The sequence below is a fragment of the Gallus gallus genome, chromosome 1 (genome assembly GCF_016699485.2).
Source record: "Gallus gallus isolate bGalGal1 chromosome 1, bGalGal1.mat.broiler.GRCg7b, whole genome shotgun sequence".
In the NCBI taxonomy this organism is placed as follows: domain Eukaryota; kingdom Metazoa; phylum Chordata; class Aves; order Galliformes; family Phasianidae; genus Gallus; species Gallus gallus.
Genome location: NC_052532.1, coordinates 92,077,153 through 92,102,735, shown reverse-complemented (window position 1 = coordinate 92,102,735; position 25,583 = coordinate 92,077,153). Strand labels below are relative to the sequence as shown.

Sequence of the window (25,583 nt, the reverse complement as noted above, 5' to 3'; positions counted from 1 at the left end):
TCCAGAGGCATGATGGCACCTGTGAGGCAAGGCAGGGCTCTGTACTACTGTCCCAGTTGCAGAATACAGGCTATGGGACGCAAACTTGCATTGCAGAACTAGACTGAATACAACTTGAAAGCCATTCTGGCTCTATTTGGAGCACTGCTCCTAGAAATTAGACTGAAAAGCCAATTCTGAAGAACCACTGGGAGCTGGTTATCCACAGCACCTGAGTGCAACTATGTCAGTCACCTGGTTCACCCTCATCGAGATGATTTGAAGTTCACTCGTGTTTTACACAGAGTGCAGAGGCTGATTACACAAGCAAGGCAGCAGGAACTGCCACAGCATGAGAGCCAAAGATCTGGATTTTTTTTTCAGACACACTTAGCAGACGTGCTTGGGAACAACAGTGACAGGAGTTCAGGATGCAGCTGCGGCTCTAATGCTGTTGTGCTGGTTCTGGACTTAAACAGCCTGTTAAGTTAAGGAAGCTCCCCAAAGTCCAGCTCTTTGTATAAGCGTGCTTCCAAGAAATGGTTAAAGCCCTTGCATTGCAATCTGTACTATTATTCAAACAATTTATCTTTGCTCGATAATTCCTCATTTCAGCCAGCGGTCCCTCTGACTCCTTGGCAATGACAGTGAAATCTCCCTCCTGCTCTTAGTGTCTGAGATCTACAAGTTCACTCAGAGCTACCACAGCATCATCTTATCTTTACCGTACATACATAGGACAGTCCTAAATTGATCTACGATGCGACAGAAATAGCCTTCTCTGAGAAAAGCAGTGAAGTGAGTCTTTAGACACTTGCAGGCATGCAGGGGACAGGGGAGAGAGACAAGTATTTAAAGAAACACTTTCGTTTCCTTCTCCGCAACTGTAATTACTTAAAGAAATTGTCTTTCCAAATGCTGCTGCAAGATGGGGGCCAGCCACCTGCCTTGGATGTTTGCGTCCTGCTTCATTTCACCTTCACATTGGAAGGGTGAGCTGGTTGAACTTCAGGGTGCAGTGCTGCGGTGGAGGCAGGAGGCAAAAAGGATGGCTCACTGACATGAGGGTGACACGAGGGTCACTTCGTACCAGTGCCCCCAAAAAAGCTCAGAACCTCAAAAAAATAAAAAATAATTAAAAAAAAACAGGATGCCCACCTAATGCACAATCCAGCAAGTGTTCAACTTCTCCTCTAGTCAGTGATTGCAACCTTGCAGAGCTCACTTACAGATTTGCAGTAAAATGAAAGAAAAATATGGCCTTTCTGCTGTAGCTCCGTTGTTACAGAAGACACTCTGCATGACGGTGACATTGCGGTGTCCAGCATTTAGTCTCTCTCACAGTGACTCCAGGGCAAATGAGTACATTTATGAGTTCAATATTTCTGAGTGCTAGCGCCCCATACATCACATGGGATGTGAAGTCCCATTAGGCTCCTTCTGTCCCCCAACACCCTTGCCAGCCAGGAGAGCGAGCTCACAGCCAGCATGAAGATGACAGCACATGCACTGTCTGTGCTGCCATCCATCAGCAGTTTCTTAACATCAACCCTCCCAAATTCTATGCATAAGGTATTTTTTGAAGTTAGTGTTTAATCTTGTCTAACATCAACTAATGAATGTTCACAACACCACAGAACTGCTGGGGAAGATACTTCCCCTTCTTATGTGAAGATGCAAAGTTCTCTGACAAAAAACACCTTGTGGGGCTTAACAGAAACCACAAGTAGAAGGAAAAATGAAGTAACTCGCAGTTGGTAGGCAAACTAAAACTGTTTCTCACTGGGTGGTGAGCTGCAGGCTCAGAGGGCCATTTTGTCCTTTCAGCCACTAGCAGCACTGTTAATCACTTCACTGAGGAAGGAGACCAGTTCCCTACATGGCATGAGGCCCTCACAGAGCACAGGAGACTGAGAAGCCTAAGCGAGTAAGTAAAGCAGGAAACATGCTGTGAAGCACTATGAAGAAAACGTGTTCATCTTAACTCCCACACCTGCCTTTAAATAGGCCGGTGACCGCCTGCAGTGCACCTATTTTTACTGTTACAAATGCACACAGCCTGCCTTCACACGTAGCAAAGCAGCAGAGCTGAGTGCCAGAGCCTCACTGCACAGAAACACCAAATAGGCGCAGCGGCTGCGGTGGTGCTTGTGGCCGGCTCTGCAGGCCTGAGCTGCTTCTGGAAGTCAGCAGGGCCCTTGAAACCGTAGGGTGAGCATAGCAGAATCACAGAGTACGCTGGGTTGTAAGGGACCCATAAGGATCGAGTCCAACTCTTGGCACCACACAGGACCACCCAAAATTCAAACCCTATGTCTGACAACAATGTCCAAACACTTCCTGAACTCTGGCTCTCAGGGCCGTGCCCACTGCCCTGGGCAGCCCGTTCCATGCCCACCGCCCTCTGCTGCAGACCCTTTCCCTAACCCTCAGCTGCCCTTCCCCTGACACAGCTCCAAGCTGTTCCCTCGGGCCCTGTCACTGTCACAGAGAGCAGAGCTCAGCGCTGCCCCTCCACTCCCCTCCTGAGGGACTGCAGTCGCCATGTGGCCTCCCCTCAGCTCCTCTGATCTGTGCTGAACAAACTAAAGGGCTTCAATTCAGGGAGAAAATTAGAAAAGCCAAAGCCCAGCTAGAACTGAACTTGGCCACTAAGGACAACAATAAATACTTCTATAAATACATCAACAGCAAGAGGAGGGCTAGGGAGAATCTTCATCCCTTGTTGGACACTGAGGGCAACTTGGTGACCAAGGATCAGGATAAGGCTGAGGTACTTAATGCCTTCTTTACCTCAGTCTTTAATAGTAAGACTTGTTACTCCCTGGGCACACAGCCCCCTGCACTGGTAGATAGGGATGGGAAACAGAATAGGCTCTGCATGATCCATGATGAGATGGTTTTGGACCTGCTCCAAAAGCTGGATGCTCACAAGTCCATGGGGCCAGATGGACTGCACCCTAGAGTGCTGAGGGAATTGGCGGATGTGGTTGCCAAGCCACTCTCCATCATTCTTTGGCAGTCCTGGCTAACCGGGGATGTCCCGGCGGACTGGAGACTGGCAAATGCAATGCCCATCTTCAAAAAGGGCTGGAAAGATGATCCTGGGAGCTACAGATCTATCAGTCTCACCTCGGTGCTGAGGAAGGTTATGGAATGGGAGGACCAGTTAAAGGTCAACCAGAGGATCAGGCCCAGTCAGCATGAGTTTATGAAGTTTATGAGTTGTCAGACAGGTAGATCCTGTCTGACAAACCTGATTTCATTCTATGACAAGGTGACCCGCTTAGTGGATGAAGGTAAGGTTGTCAATGTGGTCTACCTGGACTTCAGTAAAGCCTTTGACACCGTCCCCCACAACATCCTTGTGGAGAAGCTGGTGAAGAGGGCCCAAGGGAACCATCTCTTGTTCATAGCATACACGGATACTTTCACCTTCATCTTGCCAAGGGAATGAAAGAAACATCTTCATCCTCTAAACACAGATGAGGACTTTGTCATGTTAAGGGCTTAAGGACAATGCTGACAAAATGAAATAAACCTGTACAGATGAGCATGCTGAGGCACAAAGAAAGAGCAAGGGGATCTCCAGCAGAAAGTCTGCCATACCTCAGATACATCTCTGTGAGACACACACCACTGGCCCTTGTCTCATGCTTCCTGTCACAGCATTCACTTCTGCTATGCAATGCTGAGGCAGTCTGAGACCCACTGAACCAGATGCTGCTGTCCTGTCTAAAATAAACCATCCAAGTAACAGCACATGGCATGGAGGATGCTGAAGGGGCAAAGGAGACAAGATTCTTCACAGTAACCAAGAGCAAGTGGGAGATTTAATCTGCAGAAACTCTCTGTTCAAAATAAACCAAGTAGAAAACATACAGTAGTATTTTTATCTGATGCATATTGTACACTCTTGGAGAGCAGATATGCCCTGTAATGCACAGCAGAGAAGTCCCATGTCATCAAAGTATGGAAATGGCCAGCTGGAGAGAGATTTTAAGCTCTCATTTCTGACAAGTTAAAATCCAGGTGTTTGTCACATACACAAGCTTTTCCCTCCAGCTCTTCAGGGTTACAGAAGGAAATCAGACTTCTGCTCATTAACAGCTGCCACCATTCTTACACCTTCTCCCTCCTGTTGTATCAGTGAGTACCTAACACTTTTCCCCAGCCATCAGCCAGCACCAGGATTAGCATCTTAAATTCATCCCCAACCACCTGCAACCCCCAGCTCCACAACTGCTGAGCAGCCATACAAGGAGAGACCTGGGCAGATCTGAGAACCTAGCAGCAGGCACGCAGAGGAGGCACTGTGCTCTCAGGGCACTGGAGTACACCCAGTGCTGCGTTCCAGGTGAACAGTCCAACAGCAGAGTAGTGCATCACCCTGTCAGAACACTGCTGCCACATCCTCTCAGCCTTCTCACACACACTGCTCAGGACACAGGCTCAGGATACCACTGGTGAAGGCATCAATTCTGCTGCCATAGGTTCTAGCATCAGCTATTGCCTGTCATCCCATCTCAGTGTTCACCCATCACCCTACTTCCCAGTTTCCCAGGTCAAGTGTAGTGATCACATACAGTTTCTCTGACATAGCTGTCCTACTTTGACCCATGGCGATCATAGGAAGACAAGTTTATCTGTGGAATAATTGACAGAGATTGCACGATTCACAATTCATATTTAGTGCCACTCTATGCATGGTGAAATATTTTGTGTTTGCTTTGAAAAAATACGTATTGCTGAGCTGTTGGAACGTATGGGTTCAGTCACAGAATTGTGGGGGTTGGAAGGGACCTCTGGAGATTACTGAGACCAACGCCCAGCTGAAGCAGCTCCCTACAGCAGCTCACACAGAAAAGCGTCCAGGTGTGTCTTGAGTATCTCCAGAGGAAGAGATTCCACCACCTCTCTGGGCAGCCTGTCCCAGTCTCTGTCACTGTCACAGTAAAGAAGCTCTTCCTCGTGTTTGTATGGAGCTTTCTGTGCTTCAATTTGTGCCTGTTGTCCCTTGTTCTGTTGCTGCACACCACTGAAGAGAGCCTGGCCCCATCCACTTGCCTCCCATTCTTTAGATATTAATAAACAGTAAGGAGATCCCCTCTCAGCCTTCTCCAGATTGAACAGATCCAGGTCTCTCAGCATTTCCTTGTACAGGAGATGTTCCAGTGCCCTAATCATCTTTGTAGTCCTCTACTGGACTCTCTCTAGAACATCTGTCTTTTCTGAACTGGGGAGCCCAGAACTGGACACAGTACTTCAGATGTGCCTCCCTGGGGCAGAATAGAGGAGGAGGAAAACCTCCCTCAACCGGCTGGCTGTGCTCTTTTTAATGCACCCCAGGATACCACTGGCATTCTTGGCCACGGGGGCACACTGTTGGCTCATGGCCAACACATTGTCCACCAGGACACCCACATCCTTCTCTGGTACAGAATCAGGACTTGGCTGACTGAACATCCAAATAGAGGACTGTAAGCACAATACCCTTAGGTGGTAGGCTTTGGCCAGTTTCATTGGGGTTAGAGAAAGGTCTGTTTCTGTGAATAGGTCACATTAGGATCCAAGTTGCCACAAGTTGCTGCAGGTCAACTGTTTCTGTTCATTTCTAACATCACTTACAAGCCTCAGACCAATTTTAGTCTCTGGTCAGTGTCACCTGAGCCCTGCTTTGAGGCTGCTATCGAGTAACTGTCAATGTCCCCTGCTCACTATTCTTTGCCTACCCTGCTCTTAGGTAACAGACAAAGTCATCTCCAACAGAGGTTCTCAGCTCCCGTCAAACAGAGTTTCCTGCAGTCACACACTCGCTCCTCAAGTATCAGGCCATCCTCTTCATCTTCTCCTGATTGTTCTTACTTTGTGTTGGTTCATTTTGGTGTGGTAAAATCAAGATGGCAAAATCCCCCATGTTGGAAGATGAACTGGGTCATTTTATTTATATTGCTATCTTCAGTTTACTTACATTCTTACAAACACAAAGAGATCTCATAAGCTAAAATTTTGCAGCAGAGTTCACTTAGCAATGTCTAAGCCTTACATCTACTGCGGTTACAAAGAAGTTAATACAAGGATAGTTTAAGAAAAATATTTTGACACAGTACAGAATGGAGACAAAGGCCAGCAAAACAGGAGCAAATTACAGCATCTAAGAACTTTAAGTTGTTTCTTTTAAATAGCATATATATATATATATATTCTTTGATCAAATAATAATAATAATAATAAAAATCCAGCCCATCTAACTTCCTACTGCAACTCCAAGTGCTTAGCAAATCTAGATTATGATCTCATAGAATGGCTCAGGTTGAAAGGGGCTTCACAAGGGCAGAGCAGAGGGGGCAATCCCCTGCCTCTTCTTGGTGGCCACCCTTCTTTTGATGCAGCCCAGGATACTGTTGGCCTTCTGGGCTGCAAGTACACACTGCTGGCTCATGTCAAACCATATAGAAAAAAAGAGAGTCCAAAGATTGAAATTCTTTGTCCACTGGAAACAACGTAGGAGTCTACAAACTGAATGAGGTTGAAAAGCATTTTTTTTTTTGGGGGGGGGGGGGGGGGGGAGGGGGGGAGGGGAGTCAGAGCTTCAGCATGCAAAGTTGAAACAGAAAAGCAAGTAGAAAGGTCTTTGTGACTCTTTAACAAGGTAGCACCTGGTTGAGGCCAAGACAGCAAAATAAATATGGCCTTTTAAGACTAGATAATTCCTGCGTATCCTGAAAATCTGGAGTAACTTTTTCAGAAAGTGCAAACATGGCCTTCAGGGCTGATTATTTATCTTATGGCAGAGCAAACCGGATCAACTCTTAATATGGAGGAGGGCAGAACACCCTAATGCCCAGTTCTCCTCTAATGGAGTAGTCCCTGAATAGGTCCAAACTACACCGCGACAGAGTTTGCTTTGCAACAGAAGTACAGGCAGACCTAAGCCTTCTGAAACTCAGGAAGGTCACCACGAGACTGACTTTCACATTTTGAAAGATTAAGAATATGGACTGCTGGGATTTCTACCTTGTACTTTCCAGTCCTCTACAGCAGTACTTCTGATCACTTGCATGTGTGGACAGTTATACTTACGGAGGTTCACACTCAAAAGTGAATTTCTAATGACACTGACAACCTTAAAGCACTCTCTGGATACTGAGAGGTACACAGATCAAACTGATACTCACGTCTGGTTCTTTTCTCTGGAGCCCTTGTTTCTATTCATTTATTTTTATCTCACTGGAGACTGAAACTCTCTGTATTCACTAGAGTTTTGGAGCTAGGGATCTCTCCAGACTTAAAAATCACGGGGAAAGAAAAAGGCAACAAGTTGTCATTTGTCAATTCTAAAAATGACAGCTTGAGAAATCAACCACTTAGATTTTTTGCCTAAATCCAAGATGAGACTTATTTGCAAAAATATATTTCATCACTTACTGATGTTATTCAAAAAAGCAATGGAAAACTCAATCGTGGACAGTGATAGTATGCATTTTCACATTTCAGTTAAAAGACTCTCAGTTCCTTACTGTATCGTAGAGGCATCATTTATAGGTTGTTAAAAATTCTTTTATATGCCACAAGAAATGTGATGGAGGGATAAAAGTAACTCTCTCAGACACTCAACACAGCACAACGAAACACTATTCTTAAGACTTTTAAATCTACCTTACACATGTAGTTGAAAGCCTCTTTTGTAAAGGAGATAACCAGATACATCATATTTCTTGACAGCATACTTCCTTCAATCCTCTCTACTCATCTCAGATCCTCTTTGCCTGTCTCAGCTGTCTACTGCAGTCAGGACCTCCTTTTTCAAAGTCTTCAAAGCTATCCACCCAACACAAGGAATGACCTAACAAACTGGTACACTTTAAGTGAGCCAGGTCACAGGTCTCTGTAATTTAGGCAAAACTGGGGTCACTATAGGCAGGTCACACTGTATCCCAGCTGTTGTGTTCTACCATAGCACAAATGTAACTGAGGACAATGCTCACTTTACACAAGAGCTCCGATCCATTTTACCTCTTTCCCATCATACCATGCTTACACCCTTTGGGTGTTGTAACCAATTGCATGGGAGGTCATCTGCTTTTTCCTAGAACAGGCCCCCTACAGAGTCAGGCCCCTTCAAACACAAATTGTGATGCAGTGAATTAAACTGGTTGTTCTTCTTGCTTCACTTATCCTGTTTCCCCAAGAGCTGATTACATGCACCTAAAACCCAACACAGTACACACAGAGTTATGCTGGAAATAATATACTCTCAGATATGATTTGAGTGGACTAACTGTCCATCCCACATATAGAATGTTACTGAGAAACCAAATGACAACATATAAACAAGGCTTACCAAAACAAGGGTTCACTGCATAAACTGGAAAGAAAAGATGGGGGAACGTCAATTGTTCTCAGATGATGTCAGCTCATCAGCAGTTACACTACCACAAATCTATCTGATGTGCCTTTAGAGTGAAGAAGATGCAAAGGAATATCTTGCTGTCTTTAATCATTTCCTTACTACTACCAATAAACAGCAAGCCAATGATCACAGAAGAGATACCATATGGATCAGAATGGATCCAATCAATCTAATTTACTCTCACTGATACTTAGTGTAAATCACTACAGGTGAACAGACTTATAAACAAAGAGTTCTTAATGTCTTTACTAAGTACACATGCATTCACAAAAGAGAAAAGAAAAGAAAACAGCTGTGTGCTGAGTCTTCAACCTCTTAATGGAAGTGTTGGGAAATAACAGGTGCTGCTTCAGTGTCTACAGCAACAGTGCACAGCCCTTGCCTGTCCACAGCCCTTGCCTGAATAGCCCTGCTATTCCTCAGTGGTCACTGCAGTGTATGAGGCTCATAGCTGACCCTACCTGAGCAGGATGTTGGCCTAAATAACTTGTTTATCCAGTGATCCTGGGTGAAGAAGTGTGCATTTTCAGTAGTCGCTGAACTATTCTCAAATTCTCCATCCTCAAATCAAGTGACCTAGGACTACTTCACACTGTCCATGGGCCTTGGCCCTTTGTAATATTCCTCCCCCTCTTCTTTCACTAATTCTTCAAGAATGATCCAAACTCATCCCAGCATGACCAGCATACCCAGATGGCAGCACTAGGGAATCCATCTTTACATTTCTCAATTGCATTAATTCTCTCCGTTATTAGTGAGAGATTTAATTACGGTTGCCAAGGTTCCCCATAGGAGTGGCAAACCTAGGCTATCGTTTCACCTACTGAGCAGACTTAAGCCATACCCCTCTGAGGCAAGCTGCTGCACTGTTGAGCAACTTCCACTAATGGCACACAGCATTTTGTTCTGCATGGTCCTTCTGACTGGTCCATAACACAGATAATTACAAAGCAAAAGTATGGAAGACTGCAAAACTTCTGTGACTGTGTTAATACTTAATAAACTGGATATTTCAAGATAATCCTTTACTAAAGATCATTGTCCAGGGATCTGTGAGAAGGTCACTTTGAGAACTGTGGTTACTGCTTCTGTAAAAAGTAATTTTTAGGGGAAATCTATTTGAAAAAAAATGAGCTGTTTTCCATGACTTCAGTACATGCATTTTATGCATGGTTCATACAGCTAGCCATGGGCACACATTCTAGTGCTGCTGCCCCTGTTCCTTACCTTTGATTGGGAAATTCTGCCTTACCATAAGCACAAGCATTCACGAAGTAACAAAATGTTTAGTTACTGGGCACCAGCTCTTCAGTAACTTCTTCTTCTATACTTTTTTGTAATACAGTGACACATACCAACTCATCTTACCTAGTACTAAAACCTGTCAGTCTCACCTCTGCGCAGGGATGGAACAGATCCTCCTCAAAGCCATGCTAAGGCATATGGAAGAAAGAGGAGTGATTTGAAAGGTCAAGCATGGCTTCACAAAGGGCAAGTCCTACTTGGACAACCTAGTGGCCTTCTATGATGGCGTAACTGCATCAGTGGACAAGGCAAGAGCCGCTGATTTCATCTATCTAGACTGCACTAAGGCCTTAGACGTGAACATTCTTCACTCTGAATTGGAAAGATATAGATTTGATGGGTGGACTTTTCAGTGGACAAGGAACTGTTAGTGAAATTGTACCCAGAGAGTTATGGTCAACGGCTCCAGGTCCGAATGGAGATGAGGGACACCTGGTGTCCTTCAAGTCAGTACTGGAACCAATGCTGCTTAATACTTTCATCAACAACATCGACAGTGGTATCAAGTACACCCTCATCAAGCTTGTGGATGACAACAAGCTGAGTGGTGTATCTGATATGCCTGAGAGATTGGATGCCATCCAGAGAGACCTAGACAGGTTTGAGCAGTGGGCCCAGGAGAGACTCATGAAGTTCAACACAGCCAATTGCAAGACCTTGCACCTGGGTTGTAGCAACCTCCACTATCAGTACAAGCTGGGAGATGAAAGGATAGAGCACAGCCCTGCTGAAAAGGACTTAGGAATACCAGTGGATGGCAAGCTGAACATGAGCCAGCAATGTGCCCTCGCGGCCCGGAAAGCAAAGTGTGTCCTCCTAGGCTGAATCAAAAGTGGCATGATCATCAGGCAAGGGAGGTGAACCTGCCCTCTACTCTGAGCTGGTGAGACCTCACCTGGAGTGTTGCATCCACATGTGGAATCCTCAGTACAGGAGAGACATGGACTTGTTGGAGCGCCTCCAGAGGAGGGCCACAGAAATGGTCCAAGGAATGGAACACTCCCGCTATGAGGACAGGCTGAGAGAGCTGGGGCTATTCAGCTTGGAGAAGAGAAGGCCCTGGGGAGACCTGAGAGCAGCCTTTCAGTGTCTAAAGGAGGGCTGTAAGAAAGACGGGGACAGACTCTTTCGAAGTGTCTGCTGTGATAGGACAGTGGTTTCAAACTAAAAGAGGGGAGATTTAGACTGGTGTGTCGGGTTCATAAAGGCCCTGACTGAAGAATGATCCTGGGAATGGAACAAAGTATTCTGACAGTTTAAAGGGAACTGATATTTGTGGCTGTTGCTGCAAATATCTTGTTTTGTAGAGAGAGCTGACCTTGGTAATTTATCTTGTTTTTGCAAAGACTTGTTTTGCAAGCAGGTGTTCCACTTGGGCTCTGTATCACGCGTTAGCCATGCGGGTACAGTGTGCAAGTGGAAAAAACCCTGCAGACCATGGGAAGAATAAAAGCAGGAGAGAAGCTGTGTTGGGGGGAGAGAGGAAAAGTGCACCATAAAGCAGGGGAGGCCCTGCTGGGACTGCCTATCAAATCCACCAGCGGCATGTTCCTTCTCTTTCCTTTTTGGCAGTTTGCCATCTCTCGAGGGTCAGTAAGTAATAGTGCACTTGCTTAGGGAGTTTCTGCTTCCTGCTTATGGCAATTATCTAAAATGGATGCTTGTGTGTGTGTGTGTATGTTGAATAACACTGCTGCTCTGAGCGCATGGTTTGCCTGCCTCTGCTCCTGAGACATCCTGTCTCTCAGATCCAAACGTACCCTGAAACAACTAGATATAAGGGGAAAAGTTTGTTACAGTAAGGGTAGCGAGGCACTGGCACAGGTTGCCCAGAGAGGTGGTGGGTACCCCATCCCTGGAGACACCCAGGGTCAGGCTGGACAGTGCTCTGAGTGCCTGATGGAGCTGTGGGTGTCTCTGTTCACCGCAGGGGAGTTGGACTGGATGGCCTTTAAAGGTTCATTCCAACTCAAATGATTCTGAGTTTCAGTGATGTAGCTGGGGGGAAAAAAAACAATAGGAAAAAATGCTGGACTGGACTGACGTTCTTGCAGTACTTTCCTACCCTTAGGAGAACCACAATCTCCATGTAACACTACCACCACAGAAGTGCACAGAGGATGGACACAGAGTCTGCAGGCAGAATTTGCTTCTGAGTTTCTGCATGTCCTGTACAACAGCGCTGAGCAGCACAACAGTGAATGCAGCATGAGGAAGTGAGACAAATTAGAAGAACTGAGTTCTGACGGTCAGTCTGAGCTGAAAGACAGGCTGCAGCTTCTGTCTGCAACTGAAGCCAAGTGGTCTGTAATGCCTGCAATTACAGCACTTTACAAACCGAAGAGGAAAGTCTTGACCATAAGCCGATTAATTCTGAACTAATTTTAAGGGTTCAGAAGACATAAAATACTTCATTACTAAAGATTTAAATGTTGCACGTCTACATGAAGATATATATATTTGCTCAAAGTTCAGAAGATTTGAGGGTAAAATTAATCATCTTCCTTACACTTAATTGCATTCAGCCTTGAGATACATACTTCTACGACTTCTGTAAATTTGGCTTACATTTATTTTTGTATAGCTACAGTTATACATGCGTCTCATGTTGCTCCTTCTGTTTATGTTCTCTGATTTGGAAACACTGCTTTACTACAGGCAAAGTTGCTCTACAAGCATTTACATCCATTCTGCCTTTGAATACACATGCAACATAGCTTACCTGGAGATAAAAAGAATGGACTTCTGAGGGATGTCTTTCCCAGGGGACTTATTTTTCCAGGAAGACACCTCTGCTACAATATTTCTTCATGTAGGACTTCCTGAGCATAGCCATGCAATATTTAAAGTAAAGGCATCAGAGGAATGCAATTTCTTCCAGACCACAACTCTCCAAATTGTCTAAAGGAGGCAAAGGGAAATGCTGCAGTTTAACGAGGAAAGAAAACTGACAGAAGACCACAAACCACATGGTCAGGAGGTATCCAACAAGGATCTTTTACTCCCTTTCCACTGACATCTTCCTGCTGCTCCATCCTGTTCCCCTCTCTCGTCTAACCTCTGCTGATGCTGAACATCTCTACCCAATCCACACGTGGCATGCTTTGAAATACACCACTCGATACCATTTAACCACAGTCCCCTTCTCTAAAACCGAATGATTGACACAATTTCAGAAGTCTCAGACTGACCCAGCTACTGAGAATAAGCAGAAGCAGAAGCATAGACACTGCTTTAAAACTGCAGCATACGTCTGTGAACCAATTGCATGGTCAAGAAATGTGGGCTGCGACTTTAGATATGCAGTCATTTCATGAAACCAGATTTGGGGCAATAGGGGTGAACAGTGGGGTTTCTGTGGTTCCTTTGGCTGAAGAGGTTCATGTTTCTGGCACTGAGTGCATTCAAACACTGTAGTATGGAGACACCAAACGGAAAACCACTCAGGTAAGGAGTAAAAAGATCGGGTGACAATCGTATTCTGAAGCTTTGTGGCTATAGCAGTGTGTGAGCAACCTCTTCAGTTTCTGGGAAATCTACTGCAAATCATGACAACAGTGTACATGACATCTGTGCTGAGAATGTTTGCAACTCTAAGTAATGAGGCTGGCTGTGGAAAGTTCACAAAGGCTGTATATGGAAAGGTAAGAGTAATACTGAAATCAAAGCAGAGGCACCTTCACCTGTGCTGCAAAGACACATTATTTTAGTTACTTTACTTGATTTGTCAAAAAAGTTTTGATTTTGAAGACTTTTATAATAATTACACGTAGAAGTGGGCAAATACGTGCAATATACAAACTACGCAGAAGAGGGAAAGCCTACATGTGTTCTAAAGGACTGTTATCTTTCTTTTTTCTTTGGAATGCTTATGGATTTAAACATGTGCCTCCAGGTTACGGTTTAAAATGGTCATACAATCACTGAATAAGATGATATTTGCATGCATCGTCACAGATTCAGAGTACTTCTCTTTTCAAGGCTTTCCCTCCATTTACATACTTAGTAGGCTTTGACAGTTACGGTTTTACTTCCTCTTGCACAAGGAACAACAAACCATTTTGAAGAGGGTACTGTTGACCTTTGATGTGACAAGAGCCTGTTGCTGGCTCACATTAAACTTGGTGTCCACCAGGACAACCAGGTTCTTCTCAGCAAAACTTCCTTCCAGTCACTCGGTCCCCTATGCATACTGGCATGTGAGGTTATTCCTTCCCAGGTTCCACAATTCCATTTGTTAAATTTCATGCCGCTTTGTGAAACTTTCTCCAGCCTGCCAAAGCCCCTCTCCTCGTGTGGCAGCCACACCTCCCAGTCTTGTGCTATCTCTGCAAGTTTGCAGGTGATAAATACTCTGTCACAGCATCTGTGTCAGTGATGAAGAAGTTAAGCAGTATTAGGGTCAGTATCAAGCCCTGGGCTATACTATTAGGGACTGGCTAGCCACTGGATTGTGTACCTCTAGTCCTCTGAGCCCAGCAGTTCAGTCAGCGTTCAGTCCACATCAGAGTGTTCAATCCACTTACCTAGGCCACACTTCATAGGTTTATATCTTTGAGGATGGCATGGGAGACAACGTAGAAAACACGTTAAAAGTTGAGATAAACAACACTGACTGCTCTCCCAAATCCCCCAAGCCATTTATCCCATTGCAGAAAGCTACCACGTCGGTTAAGCACTGTTTTCACTTTGTGAATCCATGCTGGCTACTCACCATCACTTTCTTTTCCTTCACATGTCTGCAGATCATTCCCAGGGTTTGAGGTGAAGCTGCCTTGACTGTAGTTCCCTGGAACCTCCCTCAGAACAGGCTGGCCATTTCTGAAACTAGACAGAAACACACCCTGGCCAAGATCTCAAACCAAAGCAAATGGTGGTCACCTGTCAGCACTGCACATATCAACCAACTGCTGCCTACTCTATACCTGAACAGAAACTAGCATCACATGGTGCATAAAAGAAGACAGTCATTTATAGATATGACTTTAAATTAAAGCACTGAAGCTTATGAATGACATTCTCAGTCTACGTGAACTTAAAAAGGAAACGATGAAGAATCTCTTATTCCTTCCTACCATTCATATAGCGGTATGCAAGAAAGTAAATCTTCACAAGCATCTTCCTGTCCAAAAAAAAAAATAGGAAAGTGCATCACTAATAATCAAATTAACTTAAGACTCTGTATTAACATCATTACTATTGCCATCCTGTTAATTTCAGGACTGATACATACGCACAAAAGTTAGCAGTGTAGTTGATATATATAAGGAAGGGAGGATATATTGGAAGCCACGGAGAAAGTTTAGATGTGCTGTAGAGAAAATGAATGAGTTCTCTGCAGTATGTTTCAGCTCTGTAGTATGTCCCAGAGTTGATTTTCTTCACAGTGGCTGGTATGATGCTACGTGTTGGCATTAGGAGAAAAACTATGTTGATAACACACCGATGTTTTTGTTGTTACTGAGTAGTGCTGTACAGAGCCAAGGTCATTTTAGTTTCTCCATTTCTTGTACTGTCCTGACAGCAAGGAAGCTGGTAGGGCACAAGGAGTGGAGGGGGGACAGAACCAGGACAGCTGACCTAAACTGCCCAAAGGGGTATTCCATGCCACATGGCATCATGTGGAGGCTATACAACTAAGGGGAGCAGCTACTGCTTAGGGACTGGCTGGTTATCAGTCAGCGGGTGCTGAGCAATTGTGTTGTGCATCACTTGTTTTGTAAATATATGTGTATATTTAATAATTAGCATCATTACTATTATTTATCTCTTCCTTTTTTTTTTGTCCTAGTAAATGGTTTTTATCTCAACCTGTTGTTCATAGTGCAGTTTTTACTTACTTTCAAGGTTGTTTTTCTTAACTCTGGCCATGTTGTTCATCACTCTGAAAGCTGGTCTAGGCTTATTTATGATGTTTCCAGCTTGTATATAGCATATTCTCCTGTTATAACACGATCCGGTTGTGGATTTATTTTGGTACTTGTACTCAGCAGTGCACATTCTCACACTTTAGGAACTTTATCATGGAAACTTAACAAGTACATTCTTTACTCCAGGTGAGTTAAAATAGTTGTTGAAAATTTTGAGTATACCTGGGATATTCAAACTAGAATGACTTCATTGCCATGTCCTCTGTATGCGTTTCTGGTTTTATTTATGGTTAAGAAACTATTTAAAAATAGCACGCAGAGATCTCTCCTGAGGCAGGATGGTTTGGGTGGCAAGGTATGTGAGAGGACACGGGCAGGCATCTATCATGATTATCACCTCCAGCGGGTTTGGATCTCCAAAATAGCTGACAGAATGTTTTTAAAAGGTGTGACCTGATCCTGGCAATGCCAAAGCGTAACAGCTTACTGCACTGTGCTGTGGTCTGGCCTGCACCTATCAAATATTCAGTGCTATTCAGCACCCTCAAAAATACGAAAATGCTTCTGGATCAGATCCAATTCATGTGACAGGCCCTGTGGTAGACCCAACCCCTGTGACAAGCCCTGTAGTTGAACAGGAGATCCAACCTATACCAGTAACTGTTGCCCCCGCACAAGCAGAAACAATGGAAGTACAAGTCAGCTCATTGAGTAAGGAAGCAAGAAGAGGATGATGAAGGCTACTCTATACCAGGGCCATCACAAGAACAGGAGGAAGAGGCAGAGGCTATAAGTGAGTCAATAACCACCTGATGCCTGATACCTGTGCAAGATATGTGGAAAGATTTCAGCGATCATCCAGGTGAGCACGCTGTCACCCAGCCGCTTCAATGCTGGGATGTGGTGTTGATAGTCTGGATTCAGTGAGCATGGGAGCCAGGTTGCTGCAGTTCCTCTCTAGGGATGGGGACATTGACAAAGCAATTACAAAAAATGAAAAAATCTCTCCCCTTTTAGATGCAATTCCTGTCAGCTGTGAAGGAAGTGTATCCCTACAGGGACAATATTATGTCAACCAGGCAAGTGGACCACCATGGAAAGAGGTATCCAGTATCTGAGGGAATTGGCTGTGCTGGAGATGGTGCATAATATTGGCCTGAACTTCTGATTATTCCAAAATTGAGATGTGTTATTCCACAATCCATGTGGCGTAAGTTTGTACGGAGTTCACCATCTCTGTATGCCAACTCACTGCAGAAATGACCTGGAAAGAGGGAGAGGAACAAATGGTGGATAAATTCGCTGATGAACTCCAGCAAAATATCTCTCTCCTTCTCTCTAAGGGCCTGTGTTTCAGCTGTGGAGAAGCATTCCGAAGTGGCCCAACAACTCAAAGGGAATAAATCTTCTGTCCTATCTGCATGGACTAGCATCTCAGATACCAGAAGTAAGCATTTTTTAATTCAAGACAGAAGATATATTGGGTATACACCACGTGCTAACCGGTGGTCTTACCTGCATGGCCATGGAGAGGATATGAGGAAATGGGATGGAAAACTCACTTGAAGCCTAGAGGTATGGATATGTGAGTTGCGAGGGAAAGCCATCACAAAAGAGAGTTCTTCCTGGAAAATGACCACTCCAGTCTCCAGTGGGCAGTTCTTCAAACAGAGTAGGTGGTCTGACCTTATTTCTGAGTTTGATAACCAGCCTTGTGGTTTGCATTCATGACTGATGAATAGAATAACCAGAACTAGAAGGGCCCTGCCTCCAGTCAGGTGGAGGAAAGGGACAATCGGGTTTATTGGGCTGTGCGGATTCAATGGCTTGGCACATCAGAACCACAGGAGTATAAGAGCCTAGTGCCATAAAGTTATGAAGGGTCAGAACCTGTCTGTACCTCCGGAGTGACAGGGGGATCCCAGGAGCTAATTTTAGTGGAGTCTGAATTGAGCCTGACTGAGAATGAGTAGCAAAAACACCCCATTGCGACTGGTCCAGAGGCTCTGCACATCCTTGGTGTAGATTACCTCAGGAAAGGGTACTTCAAGGACTCAAAGAATACCAATAGGTTTTTTGTATAGGTGCCTTGGAGATGGAGAACATCAGGCAACTGTCTACCTCGCCCATCCTCTCAAAAGACCTTTCTGATGGGGGATTGCTAAGAGCTGAAGAACAGCAGGCACTGATCACTACCACACTGGTGCACCAGTGGTAGTATCATACTGTTTGAGATTCCCCGATTTCCCATCCATCAGTTGATTTGTTAGCCGCAGAACCACAAACCTGAAATAGCAAATGCCATGTGCTTACAATGGAGAAAATAACTACCAGGTGGCTGGAAACATATCCTATACCCCGTGCCACTGCCCAAAATACTACCTTAGGCCTTGAAGACTTGTGGTGATATGGTACTCATCACCACACTCCAGGCAGTGCTGGGCATGTCACAACCTATCAGAGCAACAAAGAAATGCTCTATTATGACGGTACAACACTCAGAGGATTCAACAGGGACGCGTACTTCTGTAAGCACCCCAGCATATCAACAGGGTGTTGCTCTATAACAGGTAATGGCAGTAGCAGGGCTTTCAGTCCTCTCTACCCCCAACCTCCCTTCATTTCCCACCCAGCCCATCTGTGCCCCTAGCCAGGTGCCCTTATACAGGGGACAGGGGCCCTGCCCCCTATTTTGACCAAGCCCTGAGCATTCTAAAACCAACTGCTCACTGGCTGGGCACCTGGTTGTACAGTTACCAATGGTGCCCAAGCAGCACAGGGCAAGGCATGCAGTCAAACCTCCCAGTGAAGCCACCTGCACACACCCAGCCCCTTGGAGCTCCCCTAGCCTCACTGGATAGGACAGCAGTGACGGCAACATGCTCCCCCAAGGAGCATCACATAAAGCCCCAACTCCCTCTGCCATCACTCGGAGCATCACGTTGGTGCTGCTCCAGTCTTGAGGACAGAATCTGTGCATGAGATGGAGATAGGGTGAAGCACCTGGGCTGAAGGGCCCTGAAAACCCAATAAGGCTTTCACATTGCTTCTGACCCAGCATAAAGAAACCCTCTGCAAACCCAGAGCATAGAAAACCTCACTGCTTAAGAAAAGCACGTAAGAAGGAACGGTGGTGGTGATGTCGATTTCAAAATGTCCTGAAACACATTGAAAAGACAAGTGATTAGAGAGGAAACATTGCTTTATTTCTGCACAGCACTCAAGGTGAGTAATCTCCACAAATCAAGTGGATCTGAGTCATCGCACTCTCCACTATTTATAACCCAGCAGTTCTCAGTACACACCTATCCACTACATAAGGCATCTATCTATTACATATTCATGAGATTACTGCAAGTACAAGGTTACGCAAACGTATCCGAATCTTCTGTGCTTGTGCAGGGGTCGGTGGTCATATGGGGAGGTGTCCTCCTCATGCTATCCATGTGAGGACACAGGTTTTCTAAGGGCACTTGGTCTCCACTTAGTTTCCAATGATTGGTTACTGTTTGGGACTTCAGCCCCCATTTAGAGGATGTTGCTGTTATTATAGAAGCCTGGTGGTTAGAAAGGACATTTATCAGTGATAAGCAACACATCTGGAAGCTATAGCAAGTACCTCAACTAGACAAAATGGGGTATCTTCAAGGACATTGCTCTAGTTATCTTGTGTAGAACTACATCTGCATAGAAAACCATTTAAGAAGAGCACATAAAACCAGTGTTTCAGAAGGAATGGTAGTGACACATGGAAGCTGGGAAATTTCAGCTCTCAGGTCCACAGCCACAGTTGCTCCTTCCCTCACCAGAGCTGCATGCTCACATCTGCTGTACTTGTACTGCTGTAGCTTAACAGCAGATACCTGCACGTTTCTTTGCAGCACAAAGCCATCCAGCTCATGTCGCAGATGGCACAGCCCCTGTTGGCCACACTGCAAACTGAAGCCTTGCTGAAAAAGCAGTCAGGACTTTGCCAGTGTGACTGAGCTTTCCCCCTGCAGGCAGGAGGAAGCTCCAAGCGCACTGCCCATTTGGAATAAGATCTTCATCCATCCATCCTCTGACTCAAAACTTTAGTAGCATTTTAGCTTTCTTGCTCTGGTTTCAGACACTTTGTCATCATCAGATCACAATTTTTCCAAAGAAGATGTCAGACTGGGCATCTCCAGAAATGTCATTCACTGTCACCAAATCATGATGCTTCTCAGTGAGTCTAAGGCTCTATTCAGTGGATTCTGACTAGTAAACAGCTGAAGCAGCTTCTTCATCTTTCCCAACAAGTACCCATTAGGAGTTCAATTTTACACCATGAATACTCATAAACTCACACTGCGGACTGAAGAGTTTTGCCTTCAAACCAAGTATTTGCTGTGATAAGCCTGAATGTGAGCTAGCAGGTGATCCCCTCCAAAAAATATCTAACCTCTCCTTTCTGAGCACAGTTGGAGGGGTAAGGGTTTTAAAGACAGGCAGTTATACTGATTGCAGTTCCTCGTCAAAAACTGCTGCATCATCTTCGGTAGAGTACACTTCCCTTCTATGGTTTGAACTGACTCTACCTCAATGGCCAGCATCAAAATCATGCCTAAACTGCAGCTTTCTTGATGGTATGTATTATCTGAAGGCTTAGGCAAACTGCTCATGTCCATCAGTCTGTCAAGGTGTTCACCCTCTTCCCCATCCATTCACACAAGTGTGTGGACCACACAAGATAGGTACAAAGGTGACACCTTTTAGCGTAAGTAAAGATGCAGTGACCGAACTCTTCTCATGGTTAATTATGTCTGTTTTCCAAGGGATTCCAAATGGGTCCACCTGGAAGACCTTCAGAAACACAAAGGGTAGAGAAAGGAATCGTCCCTGGAAAACAAACTAATCTCCAGAGAGATTTCTCTTCAGACTTTCAGCCAATTCTTCAAAGCAAGCAAAAAATCAGGTTTCTCTGAGCAACAGCAGAATTACAAGGTTAGCTCAAAGCCAGATGAGAGAGAAGGAAAGAATCCAAATCTCATCCCAATCCTGCCAACACGTTTTCTGGCAAATCTAATAGTCTGAATGTCCAAACTTGTCCTCTGTGTATCCCCTTCTGAACGAAACATACTGAATGGAATGAACTCCTGCACTGCATTTGCAGGAGACTTTGCATCTTGCAGACGTGGTGTAATAGCATAGCCTTCATTGTTCAAGTTGTCAGACCCTAGGAGACTGCAGTCATCAAACTCTGCAGGAGCACAGTCAAACTCTAGGGGTGTGGGATAATCAAAATGTGGTGGAATGCAGTCCTCAAATCCTGGAGCACTGCAGGGCTCAAATTCTGGATGGATGTTCTTCTCAAAGCTGGGAGCACCACACACTTCATTAACTGAAGCAGGAGGCTTTACAGCTGTCCTACCTCTGAGCTCTGGCAACTTGGGTTTCTCTTCACCTAGAAGAAAACATCAGTTGAACAGAAATCTTAATGCCAACCACACTACAGCCACAGGACCTTCTTCATCTCCACCACTCACGTAGGTGGAGGAGCACATTGCCTGTGCACAGCTGGCTCTGGCCTTTCTCCTACCTCCTGAGGAGAGATGTGGGTGGAGCTGCAATGGACATGAGGGCACCCACAAGCACTGGCTGACCCCTCAGTAGCAGATCACTGCCCATCTGTGTTGGGACACAAAGACACTGCTGCCATCCTCAGGGTCTGTTCTCCTAGCCCTTCAAACTCGGACTCAGTTTGTGCCTTTGCTTTCCAATGACACAGTCCTTGCCTCTGGATTTTCTTATACCTGGCAATGATACAGAGGGGCCTGGAAAAACCCATTCACACCTGAGGCAGCAAATGGAGCTTTCACTGGCTCACCTTCTCCTCTGTGCTGTGCTGGTAATAGCAGGGCTTCTGGCCAACAGCTCACTCACATCTGCCAGTACTGCTGAGCAAAGACACCTAAGCATTTTGGATAGGGCTGGCTGGAGGTCTGCACACCAGTAACTTGGGCCTAGTCTTCATCTCTACTGGCACAGCAGCCCGTGACCACAGTATGGGGGAGCACTGCCCTAACACTCCATTGAGCATAGGCCAACAGGCCAGGAACTGAGAACAACTGCTCTGCATGGGCAGCAGAACTTCCCCTGCCCCAACCTGAATGTTGCTTCCAATCCACTGTACAAGTTAATGGAAAATTCTGCTAACACTCTTACCGTTTGCTGCTTTAATATAGCACTGCTTTTGGTTTGTTCCCTTGTGTTTGCTTCCGATTACCTTCAAATGTGGAGACAAGATGTGTATCCATGTCAGCTGTTGCTGGGTTAGTCTCTTGGCTGCTGTTCAGCAACTCTTATTCTTTTGCTCAGCGGAATTTGTACCATGCGTTCCTTGCACACAAGGGTTTTCATCATTTTCTGAGAGGAGAAAAAACAGTTAGTTGAAAACAGTGTGAGGATGACAACAGATGAGTTCAGATGTCAGCCCCTGGACTGGCTTCTGACAGCCATGCATTAGGTAGTCTTACTTCTTCAGCTACTTCTGGGGCAGCAACGGAAGCTTTTATAGCAGAATAAAGGAAAAACACTAGCTCATGGATCAGAGTTCAGACAAAGGAAGTGGTGTAGGAAACACTCCAGTACAATTACAGCATTTTCACCAGAACATCCTTACAATTCCCTCTGCAAAGTGTTCTCTTACTAGTTCAACATACTGTTCTCAGGCACCAGCTATTGAATCCAGTACTGCTAGTGAAGTCACCAGTTAGGGGACTCACATATGGCGAGGGACTAGAATCTGCCCTGTGGAACAATATGTAGCCAGAAGTCACTCTGGGGATCTGGGTTAAGCAGGAAATATCTTGATCAGAGCAGATAGCAAATGAAATGTCCCTGCTTTCTAGGTGAAGCCCAATATCTAGAATTGTTCCAGATTTGTGAGATAAAATATAAGCAAAATAATTAAGTTGAAACCTAGGTCTCAGCTGTGCCTCTCAAAGAGAACATCCAAGTTTCACTTCCCTGTACCCACTACCTCCATCACTTACTACAGCTACAAAACAGAAAAGAAGCCCAAGAATCACATCTGTCCACACAACTCAGTAGGATTAAGTCAGTCATACCTCGCACTCTCAGCTCCCTGTTTGCAACCAACAGAAAACCACATGATGACATGTACTGAAGGAGGACATTTCATTCCAGTCACACTACTCAAGATTGTCATCTGTCAGTCTCAAGCATGCAAGCTGCAAGTTTGCTCCTCCTATCTAGATTTAAGCCAAATCAAGTAAAAAAGCAGATACACATACCTGAAATATTTGCAGGGAGCAGTGAAAAAAACCATACTCTTCATTTAGCTCAGTTGCCTATAGTTTATCGCCTACTAGGGAAAAGTAATGCCCAGGAGGACATAAAAGCTAATACTTCTACTCACTGAGCTTATATTTCTTCAATCTCTTCATGCACCCTCTTCCATCCTAAGTACACCCTCCCCTTAGAGCTTTCCTTTCCTCTTCAACCTCTGTTTTCTGTTTAAGCCTTCCAAACATCTACTCCTTCCTACCAGATGAGATGTCTTTTGCCTTCATTACCTATGTGCTGAACAAACGTTGCAAAACACCCCCAGGCACTAACAGCATCTTGTCAGAAGGCCACCATCTTTCATCCTCCACACTGTGCAAACCCACTTTGTCCTATGACTATGCATTGAAAAGGGTAGATGTGGCACTGAGGGACATGTTTTGTGGGCATGCTGGTGATTATGGTTGGACTGGGTCATCTTAGATCTTAGGGTGGTCTTTTCCAATCATAATGGTTCTATGATTACTGCAGGGAAAGAGGAACCTTTTTTTTTTTTTTTCCTCATTAATTGCTTTCATCTCAAATGAACCCCACTTTGCTTGGTCAGTAGAAAGGCTAATTTTAACCAAACCAAAAAAAAATACGCTGATGTAAAACTGGTTGAACTCAAACAAATTCAGAACAAAACCACAATCGTAGGCAGCATTTAAATTAAAAGCTACCCACTTTCCCCACCACGGTAACCCTTGCAGATGTGCAAGTGAATAACTTCTTATTTTGGGGATAGTCAAACAAACTCAAATTTACAGGAAAGTCCCTCTGATATATGTAAACCAGCAAGCACTTAAAGATACAGCATTTACTGCCTCCCCAGTCACAGATGACAGTATTTCCAACATACACTGGAGTAACACAAAGTAGAAATAAAATGACACTTTCAGCCATCCTCAGTCTTTGGCTGAAGTAGTCAAGCTGACGAAAGAACGCCCAGCTTTATCCAGGAAGGTTTTACATGAGGTAGTCTCTACTTCATCTATCTGTTAATTAGATGATTGCTCACGCATTCTGTGAATTTGGGGCAATCTCTTACATAATCCAGTAGGTAATCCAGTACACAATCTCTTACGTAATCCAATAGACAAATGGTTTGAACATTGAATCTGGACAAAAAAAAGCTCTGCAATTTTAAATGGTACTCACCAATATTCACGTTAGTGATGCCTTCGTACACAGTTCTCCCATATCTGTCACTCACTTCTATAGAATATATGCCACTGTCACTAATCTGAATTTTGTCTAGTCAGAAACTGTAATTAGACACAACCTCAGACCTGTTAACATATTCCCAATGGCACCGAAACCAAGAACCATTTATCCAAGCTACTTCTGTATTTTCCTTTTTCCAGACTACTTGGAAGAACTGTTTCAGCATCATCTCAGTTAGCTTCAAGAATATGGATCCACCAATAAATCCTGTGATTTCTTTAGATCTTTCCACTCACGAGAGGAGAAAAATGTATGTTCATTACTGTGGTATTTGACATGCCGTAGAGTGACCACAAGCAGGAATATTCTTGTTATATCTTCCTAATTGGGAACGTTCTTTGCTCTGATGGAAATATCAGCCCAAAAATCAATACAGAGAGATATGTTATAATACTGTCTTAATAACCTAACTTGCAGTAAGACAGCTTTTTCCCCACTCTACTAATGCTTCTTCCATTCCATCTGCATACACAGCTTTTTCATCACTACACCAAGGTTGGTCCAATAGCGGGTAAACTATAGGTTAGCGGCACTCTATCCAGCCTTAAAACTTTAATTGATACTAAAAACATTAATGAGTTATCTGCACAAGACAAATAAATCAAGGGTAGCCACTTCATATTTTGCATCTCCATTACAGTCTCAGCTCCTTACTGCAGCTCACATGGACAAACTTAGGTTAGTGGTAACATACCAGGATGTTGTAGTGGCACAGAGCTTTGGGTGGGCTGCAAAACTTGCTGGTGAGGCTGCACACTACTTAGCTCACACTGAGCTCTACCTCTGCAGGGGTAAAGGGCATATATTGAAAATATGTTATCAAAAATGCACAGCACACTCAAACTTACTGCTCAGTTTCACGCAAATGCAAGCCATCCTTATCACATCCTTCTGCCACGTACTCTCCCTTCATCTCTCCATTTGCACCAGGCAAAGGTTCAAGCTGCCACTGGGGAACACACTAGCCCTGTTGTGGTACACTGCAGAGACATTTTCTGTTTGCCTTCTTATCTGGGCCACTGACTGTTTGTCTTTCTTCCAGATGACATGGACGTACCCAGCTGACTGCAAGCATGCCGGGTGAAAAGCATCACAGTTACCTAGAAGCCCTCTGACAAGGTATCTTGTTAAAAGAACGCACACACATGAATATATACTTAAGGGACACGTAGGATCATACGTATTTACTTTCTGAAATCTTTTACTACCTTGGAAGCATTTCCACACAGGTTTACAAGTTACCTGCTTGGTACTTGCATGCCACACCAGAGCTTACTCTTAAGAGAAAGGCAGATAATGAATTAAGTCCCTGAACAGTTCCCTATGAATCATAAGAAGGTCCATTTCCTTTTCGCGCTGAGGAAGCAGTTTACTTGGAGTTGATTGAAGACGGTGGAATTCTACTGGGAGGTAACAAGACATGTCAAGAGTGTATTATGAATCAGCACCTGTCATATGTATTAACGTCTAGGGACACATCT

General features: G+C 44.6%; 1 protein-coding gene across 5 annotated transcripts in view; it reads left to right on the top strand.

The window, feature by feature from the left end:
• The window catches only part of ZFP92 (zinc finger protein 92 homolog (mouse)), a 49,963-nt gene that overhangs the window by 11,661 nt on the left and 12,719 nt on the right, over positions 1-25,583 (top strand). Inside the window, exons 4-6 of one of the 5 annotated variants that reach the window (XM_046940135.1) lie at positions 11,769-13,144; positions 14,443-17,014; positions 25,145-25,221. The gene's annotated coding sequence lies outside the window, so the exon portion shown is untranslated. Of the gene's footprint in view, positions 1-1,806; positions 1,907-11,751; positions 25,222-25,583 lie in introns of all 5 variants that reach the window. The other 4 variants (XM_046940140.1, XM_046940133.1, XM_046940137.1 and 1 more) reach the window with 4 other exon arrangements.